The 8,470-nt window shown below is 43.0% G+C and overlaps 1 non-coding gene across 1 annotated transcript; it reads left to right on the forward strand.

Annotated features, from left to right (window-relative positions):
* The first annotated feature begins 7,792 nt into the window (after positions 1 to 7,792).
* On the forward strand, positions 7,793 to 7,956 carry LOC120365234 (U1 spliceosomal RNA). The gene has a single exon (XR_005580241.1). It is a non-coding gene; the product is annotated as a U1 spliceosomal RNA (small nuclear RNA).
* The last annotated feature ends 514 nt before the right edge of the window (positions 7,957 to 8,470 follow it).

An 8,470-nucleotide genomic window follows, 5' to 3' on the forward strand; every position in this document is an offset into this window, starting at 1 on the left:
GCTTTACTGCCCCTAGGCTACCAGAGATGAATCTATCTATATACAGTCAAGTTCTGGCTTCATACCTCCCCTTACATGGTTGAGTAACCAACCCAGACAGTCATTGTCTTTCTCCAATGCATCGATAGCCTCCAACAACAACCATCTAATTCCAAAATTCTTTTCCTTTTTTTTTTTTTGAGACAGAGTCTCACTCTGTCGCCAGGCACCAGGCTGGAGTGCAGTGACCCAATCTCAGCTCACTGCAACCTCCGCCTCCCGTGTTCAAGCAATTCTCCTGCCTCAGCCTCCTGAGTAGTTGGAACTACAGGTGTGCACCACCACGCCCAGCTAATTGTTGTATTTTTAGTGGAGACGGGGTGTCACCATGTTGACCAGGATGGTCTCGATCTCTTGACCTCGTGATCCACCCACCTCAGCCTCCCAAAGTGCTGGGATTACAGGCATGAGCCACCGCACCCGGCCCAAAATTCTTATATTTGCTTAATTTACCCTGAAAATCTCAGTCTCCTAGATGTGACACTTTGTAGCATATCCCGTTCCACCAATACCCTGTCCCAGTTTGCTACCTGTAAACATGCGAACACTGGCACTGGCATGGATGCCTGGGGCAACCAGTGCTCCACCTGCCGCCAGTGATAGGGTCCTGATTACAGCCAGCCAGGTGCAGCAACAGCATCCTATTTTAGAGTCCGTTTCTAGGACCACATCCAGTACCAGCTGTCACAGGTGGTGTTCACTGGGAAACACACTCTGAGACACTGAGCTTTCTGTGCAGAAGTTATTGGAGAGTAATCGCAAAAATAGCACCTGTAAGTGGTGAAAGACAAAGAATTTGGCAGATAGAAAAGTTGAGCTGAGACTCAGTGGGTCCATGGGGAGCTCTGGATCTGGGACGGCCCTTCTGAGATATTGCAAACGGAGGCATGGTGGACAACTCTTGATACCTCACAGGAACCAGTCACTGGATGTGCACGGTCCCTAGGGAGGGAGCTTAATCTTGGGTAGCGTCTCTTTTTGGCTAAAAGCAACACTGGGAAAGCAGCACAGGTGAGTGGCACCAGGTAGCAGTTCTCCCAGAGGTTGGAAAATGAGCAGAGCCTCAGTCCTGGAGGGCAATCCGGGCAGCACCGAGCATCCACAATGCCCTGCGGCACTGAGCACAGCCCTCACCTTCCTGAGACTGTTTCCTGACCTGCAAAATAAGGGAATACAGTTGGCTCCTGAGCAGTGTGGGGGCTGAGGGACACTCCCAAAAAAACCTAAGAACCTGCTGTTGACCAGAAGCCTTCCCACAGAACCAGACAATTAATACATATTTAATATGTGATGTGTATTATATACTGTAGCCTTACAATAAAGTAAGCTAGGGAAAAGGAAATTATAAGGAAGAAAATATATATTTACGCTGGGCACAATGGCTCACGCCTATAATCCCAGCACTTTGGCAGGCGAGGTGGGCAGATCACCCGAGGTCAGGAGTTGGAGACCAGCCTGACCAACATGGTGAAACCTTGTCTCTACTAAAAATAGAAAAATTAGCCAGGTGTGGTGGTGGGCACCTGTAATCCCAGCTACTTGGGAGACTGAGGCAGGAAAATCACTTGAACCCAGGAGGTAGAGGGGTTGCAGTGAGTTGAGATCGCACCACTGCACACCAGCCTAGGCAACAGAGACTCTGTCTCAAAACAAAAGAAAAAGGAGAAAAGAAAAAGAAAGAAAGGGAGGGGGGAAGGAGGGAGGGAGGGAGGGTCGGAAGGAAGGAAGGAAGGAAGGAAGGAAGGAAGGAAAAATGTATTTTTACTATTCATTACTTGGAGGTAGATCATCATAAAGGTCTTCATCTTTATCATCTTCACACTGAGTAGGCTGAGGAGGAGGAGGAAGAGGAGGGGATGGTCTTGCTGTCTCGGGGGTAGTAGAGGTGGAAGAGGTGGAAGGGGAGCCAGGAAAGGCAGGCATACTCAGGGTAAAATTGTTGAAAAAAATCCACACAGCCTAGGCAACAATGCAAAGCCTGCCTCTATAAAGGATACAAGAATTAGATGGGTGTGGTGGTGTGCACCTGTAGTCCCAGCTACTGGACAGGCTGAGGCAGGAGGAACACTTGAGCCCGGAAGGTCGAGGCTGCAGTGAGCCATGATCATGCCACTGCACGCCAGCCAGGGGGACAAAGGGAGACCCTGTTTCAAAAAAAAGAAAAAAGAAAGAAATCTGTGTAAAAGTGGACCCACACAGTTCAAACCCATGTTGTTCGAGAGTCAACTGAAATAGCTACCTTAAAGATGTCCAAAAAAGCAATGAAAACACAGATGCAAGCAATTTGTGAACTGTTAACAAGGTTATTCTTTTCATCCTGAAGCCTGGAGCAATCTTGTCACCATCTCCCTGTTAGGCCCCACACCCACTTCTCATCTCAAGAAGAGTCAGCATTTTATGTTTCTACCAGGATTTATCTTCACTGTCAACTGTGTCACTGTCACTGTCACTGTCAACTTTACCGCTTCTCCAAAAAGTTGCAGTGATGGTGTTGAGACGTGACTAATTCACCAGGTATAGTTTAAGTTCTTTTTCACCATAAATTGATTTCTAAAATAGGCTCTATAATGACCAAAAATCTTCTAGTCTATAATCAGGGACTCCATAAAACATAAAATTACATGATTTATAGTTCTTTAAAATGGAAAACTGGCCGGGCGCGGTGGCTCAAGCCTGTAATCCCAGCACTTTGGGAGGCCGAGGCGGGGGGATCACGAGGTCAAGAGATCGAGACCATCCTGGTCAACATGGTGAAACCCCGTCTCTACTAAAAATACAAAAAATTAGCTGGGCGTGGTGGCGCGTGCCTGTAATCCCAGCTACTCAGGAGGCTGAGGCAGGAGAATTGCCTGAACCCAGGAGGCGGAGGTTGCGGTGAGCTGAGATCGCGCCATTGCACTCCAGCCTGGGTAACAAGAGCGAAACTCCATCTCAAAAAAAAAAAAAAAAAAGGAAAACTGCTCTCAAAAAATATTACTAGTTGAAGGAGATTCATTAATTAATCACATAATTTTAAACAACTCTCACTAAATGGAGCTAGTTACAAATAAATACTTTTTAAATATTTTTCTTTTCTTTTTTCTTTTTTTTTTTAATACAGGAGTCTTTTAATTCCTTGTAAGGAAAATGTCCTCGATAATTCCATGTATTTTAATAATCACAGAGATATTCTTATCCTTACGCATTCATTACCAAAAATAAAGACTGCAGTAACAATTTATACTCCATCGAGAATACAATCTCATCTATTTTGACATTTTTTAAAAAAGGCAGAAAGACAAAGCACAAATTCTGAGACAGAAATTAAAACAACGTCCTTTTTTGTTTAATTTATTCTTTGTTTCACTGTTTGAATGTTTATCTTCCAAGAGCCTATAGAATTGAGGGAAAATATTTGCAGGCTAATTTTAAATAACTCAAGAAAGAGATTAAACACTAAATATTAAAAAAATTAAACTTTGAGCTTACTTATTAAACTAGGAAGAATTTTCCTCAAACACATCACTTAAATTGGTCTGCAATGCATCGAGAAATGGAGAACAGGGATCTCATCTACAAAACATTTTAAATATTATCGACACTACCAAAAAGCTCATCAGAATATAAAAATTTTCAAGTCACAATCCTCTAAGCAGACTAAAAAGTTAGTCTTTAACCTGCAATCAGAAGTGCAAAATCTGTAAAAATAAAAATATGGTCATTGCTCTCAGCAATCTATGAATAAATCCTACAACTCATTAAAGTCTTTTCAGTAAAATGGGCCATGATGTCTTGGACTAACTCCTTGCTTAAATGGCAGGTGGACTTCCCAATCTGTCAAGAGAAGCAAGCTGCATGGGCAGCATTGCTCCCTTTTGAAAATCACCTTCTGAACAGAAGAAGGTCCAACAAAGACCTTCAGTGCAACACTCCCTGCATATGTGCAAGTCTGCATGAGCAGTCTCCCCGCAGGTGCAACTACCAGCCAATGAACCAGAAACAGATGAAAGATGAGGAGAGAGCAGAGGCCAAATGTTTCAATTTAGCGATGCTATCCCAGATAAAATGCCAATGGCTAGTGGAATAAAATGGACAATATGCAACGATGAAGTGATCAGATATCAATAATGATGGGAATTTAAAATGCATGTACCGCACAGGAACACAGAACTCTTTAAATGCAGCTGCAGGAGGTTCCGTTTGGGGGGTCATCCTCTTTAGAACTGAGCAGCACTGCTTGTCATTTCTGTCATCTGATACATCTATACTTCAAAATAATCATAACTGATACTCAGAGTATGCCTTGACACCCTCCAAGCTTCTATAGGTTCTTCCAAATCAAAGAGCGGTCACAGCATGCCTAGTATTGAAGGTTAGTATACATTTTATAATAACTATTTTTAAATTGGTAATCCATTTTGGACTCAATGATGGCTTTATTAATTATATTGTTTATTAACTGAAATATTCCACTCTGTCAATGGGATTAATGATTGGAGATTATGATACAACCAAAACCAAAGCTGGGACAATGGGCTCTTGGAATAGAATCAACCATTGTGAAGTATCCTTTTGACCAACTCTTTAACTGTCTTTCTCAACATCAGATCACCAGGGCGTTTCAGTGTAGCCTGCGCGATTCATAGAGTAGGGTCCAGATTAAAGACCTTACATTTTTGTAGAATTCGGAATCATTTTTCACTTGGCAATCCCTCTATCTACTCACTCTCTTCTACATGTAATTGTTCAACTTCGGTTGACTGTTAAGTCCTCGTGGAAGAATTCCCCTTCTACCTTTGAACCTCTCCTTTAGGGATTTGGAAATGGAAAGTAGTGCTGTTCTTTCTGGCCATCTGCCACGCATGGAACCCCCGGCTTCTTGGGGTAAGTTTGACAAGCAAGTTTTAAAAACTCTTCTGCAGCCTCAAATGCAATGACATGGTCCACAACAAAGATATCCCTCTGAGAGCTCCCAACTTTTTGGAGAAATACTGATTTCTCCAGCCAGTTTTAACATCTCTCAAGCTTTCCTTGTGTTTTTGGAATCACCGATGGTGCTGAGTTTAGTTGCTGACAATAAAGAGTCAGCTTCCTTTTAAAAACCTAACTCGGGTTAGCGTCAAGGTGCAGGGACAGCGGTGGTCCAGGTGGCACGGGCCAGTTTGCACCCATCACGCCCCAGCCAGGGATGCGGGTGAGGGCTGCAGGCTGCGCGCCCACCTCTATTTGCATTTTGTTTGGGGCATGAGTTTTTATTTTATTTTTTCTTAGAGAGGGTGTCTTGCTTTGTCACCCAGGCTGGAGTGCAGTGGTATGATTACAGCTCACTGCAGCCTTGAACTCATAGGCTCAAGGGATCCTCCCACCTCAGCCTCCCAAGTAGCTGGGACCACATTTGTGAGCCACCTCACCTGGCTCAAATAAACACTTTTCCACATAGCCTCAATTTCTGGAGCTTAAATATGTATCACACATGTGTATACTAATTGTGTGTCTAAATTTAATATGTCTGGGCAATATGCATGAACATCTTTTTTTAACTCTGAGATACTTTCCATTGAAAATAGCACATTATATCATAAACAAAATTCTAGAGTGAGCTTAAGTATCTCCTTATGTTTCCCAAATATTTTGGAACATTTGAAATTCTCTTGCAGTAATTCAATTATTATGTCACTTTGGGTGTTTTCGAAGAGGAAACCAGACTCTGTAATCTGAGCGTTTCCCTCCAACTGTAATCTTCTGTGATCCAAAAGATGATCAAGCTGGGTATTTGAAATGTAAAAGCATAATTTATATAGGCAATGATTCAAACTATATGAGCTTAGAGTTACTTTAAAATGCTTTTGTAATGCATGGTGCTACAGCATGCTGTAAGGAATTTAGCATATCTTGCTTTGATTGCATTTTGTAAAATGAGGCAACAACTTGCCAATAGAAGACACTGTTGACACCATGTTTAAAGAGGATCTATCCTGCCGCTGCAGGGCGCTCCATAGTGTCATTAGTTACATAAGGCCCTCATTTTCTAAAAGGAACTTGTGGCGGGAGGGGAACTACTTCCCAGATTTGTCTACTCAGAACTTTGTATTATTGCTGTTTTTCTGAACTGTCCCAAAAAGAGTTATACCTGTAGCTTTTTTTTTTTTTTTTAACTTCATTGACTTTTAAAATCTGAAAGTTTTCTACTCTCTCTTTAATTTCTTGTCTTGGTGAAGACTGGGACAAAATAATCAGTAGCAAGCAGGAAATAAGAAGAGTCCATTGCAATGTGGTGCAAAGTAAGAGCTTCTGGGTCTAAAGTCAGTCAACCAGGGTCCAAATCTCAGTTATGTTGAATATGCTCAGTTATGAGCCAGGTGATCTGCATAAATTTCATAACCTCTTGAAGCTTCCCCATCCTCGTGTGTAAAACAGAGACAGAGTAAGAGCCTTGCCAGGCTTCCATGCCTATAAGGCTGTAAAGCACTCAACATGTGCTCATGAGTAAAAAGCCCTCAGAACAGCTGGCCGTGGATGGTGAGGGAAATAATGCTAGTGACGTAGGAATGGCAGGACCCCAGGCTGTGTTCTGGGCTAAACTTCTGAAAATCAAACCAAGGATTCTGGACCAGGAAGGAACCTCAGAGATCACCGGACCCAGTCCTCTTCCTTTTGAAATGTTGAAAACTGGCATCAGAGGCTATGTGGCTTTCAAAAGTTCACATTAATAATCTGTCCATAAGAAAACAACTATAGTGACAGATCTGAGACCACCTGACTCCCAGCCCACTGTTCTTAGTCAGGGGCTCCGAGTCCATGACCCACACCCTCTTCTAGGAAGGAAGTGCTCTGCCAGGGCTCAGAGGTACACAAGCAGAGGACCAGAGGAGGGTGGGACTTTCCTTGGGGACTCTAAGGAAGGGAGACGCTCTCTCTAGCTTACAGATAACACAGTTCCACCATTCTATTTAACATGGTGATTTGGGGGTGTTCATCTGCTTCTTCTCCCCATTGGGCTAGTAGGATAGGAACTGATTAGGGCTCAGTGGGATCAGGCTGGGGCTCAGAAGCAAAGATACAAAGAACAACATGCTTAAGGTGAAAGCGTTTTGCTGCCTTGTGAGCTTCTCCCTTACTTAGGCAGTAATCTTACCCTGTCCTAAACCATGGTGTGGCCATAGAAGGAAACAGAGTACAGAGTAGATGCTGGGGCCCAGAGTTTCTGTGACTCACCTGAGACCTGCACAGATCACTGCAGTACCTGGTTACAATAGATCCAGAGACAAAACCACCGCCAGCAATAAGGTATAGTCATCTACCCAGAATGACCGACCGCTGTGGAGAACTGAAGGCTCAAACTAAAGTCGGGAGTGCTTTTCTCCCAGATGACGCTCGTCATCCAGCCTCCTGCTCACAAGGTTCGTATTCCACACCCTCCACCTGTGCCTTTCCACCAGCATCCGTCCGTACTGCTTATTTTGTGCTCTAGGCAAGTGAAATCGCCAGTTCACTTATATCTCTGCCTTTGGATCATAAATCAAAGATACCAGCTGTAGGACAAATTAGCTGATGTCAAAACATCCCTTTTCCCACGTCTCTCACTTTACACTCTTCATTCAGAGTTAAATGGCATAGAACTCAGATTTTCAAAGCCAGTTGATTTAATCTGGGACATGTAAGAGTAGGATCAAATAAGTGAAGTAAATGATTCAAATGCAATGACTTCTGTTGTTTTTCCTAACATTCTTCTATGGCCTAATTTTCAGAAACTATTTTAGGATAAAAAAGAACCATACTTACCTGGCAGGGGAGATACCATGGTCACGAAGGTGGTTTTCCCAGGGCGAGGCTTATCCATTGCACTCCGGATGTGCTGACCCCTGCGATGTCCTCAAATGTGGGAAACTCGACTGCATAATTTGTGGTAGTGTCGGACTGTGTTCTTGCTTTCCCCTGAGGAAAAAAAAAGACCCCAAAAAATGTTCTACTAAAAAAATTAAGAGAGAGATTAGTAATTTGGTCAGAGTTTCTTTTTAAAAAAATAAAATAATAAAGAAGAAAACAAATATAACATCAAACTATGCAAAATAAAAATTGGCTGAGGGCAGTGGCTCATTATGGGAGGCTGAGGCAGAGGGACCACCTGAGCCCAGAAGTTCAAGGCTAGCCTGGGCAACATAGTGGGACTTTCATCTCTACAAAAAATACAAAATATTCATGGGACATGGTGGTACACACCAGTAGTCCCAGCTACTAGGGAGGCTCAGGTGGAAAGATCACTTGAACCTGGGAAGTCGAGGCTGCAGGGAGCCATGAGGGAGCCAGTGCACTCTCGCCCTGTCTCAGAAAAATCATGATAATAATGAAAATGAGAACAGTACATAGAAAACTTAGTTTACGGGTTGTAGCCAAGCTACAGTGTAACTCATAATCTTAAATGTTTTTCTTCTTAAAAAAAATCTAACTATTC

This window comes from Saimiri boliviensis, chromosome 7 (genome assembly GCF_048565385.1).
Source record: "Saimiri boliviensis isolate mSaiBol1 chromosome 7, mSaiBol1.pri, whole genome shotgun sequence".
In the NCBI taxonomy this organism is placed as follows: Eukaryota; Metazoa; Chordata; class Mammalia; order Primates; family Cebidae; genus Saimiri; species Saimiri boliviensis.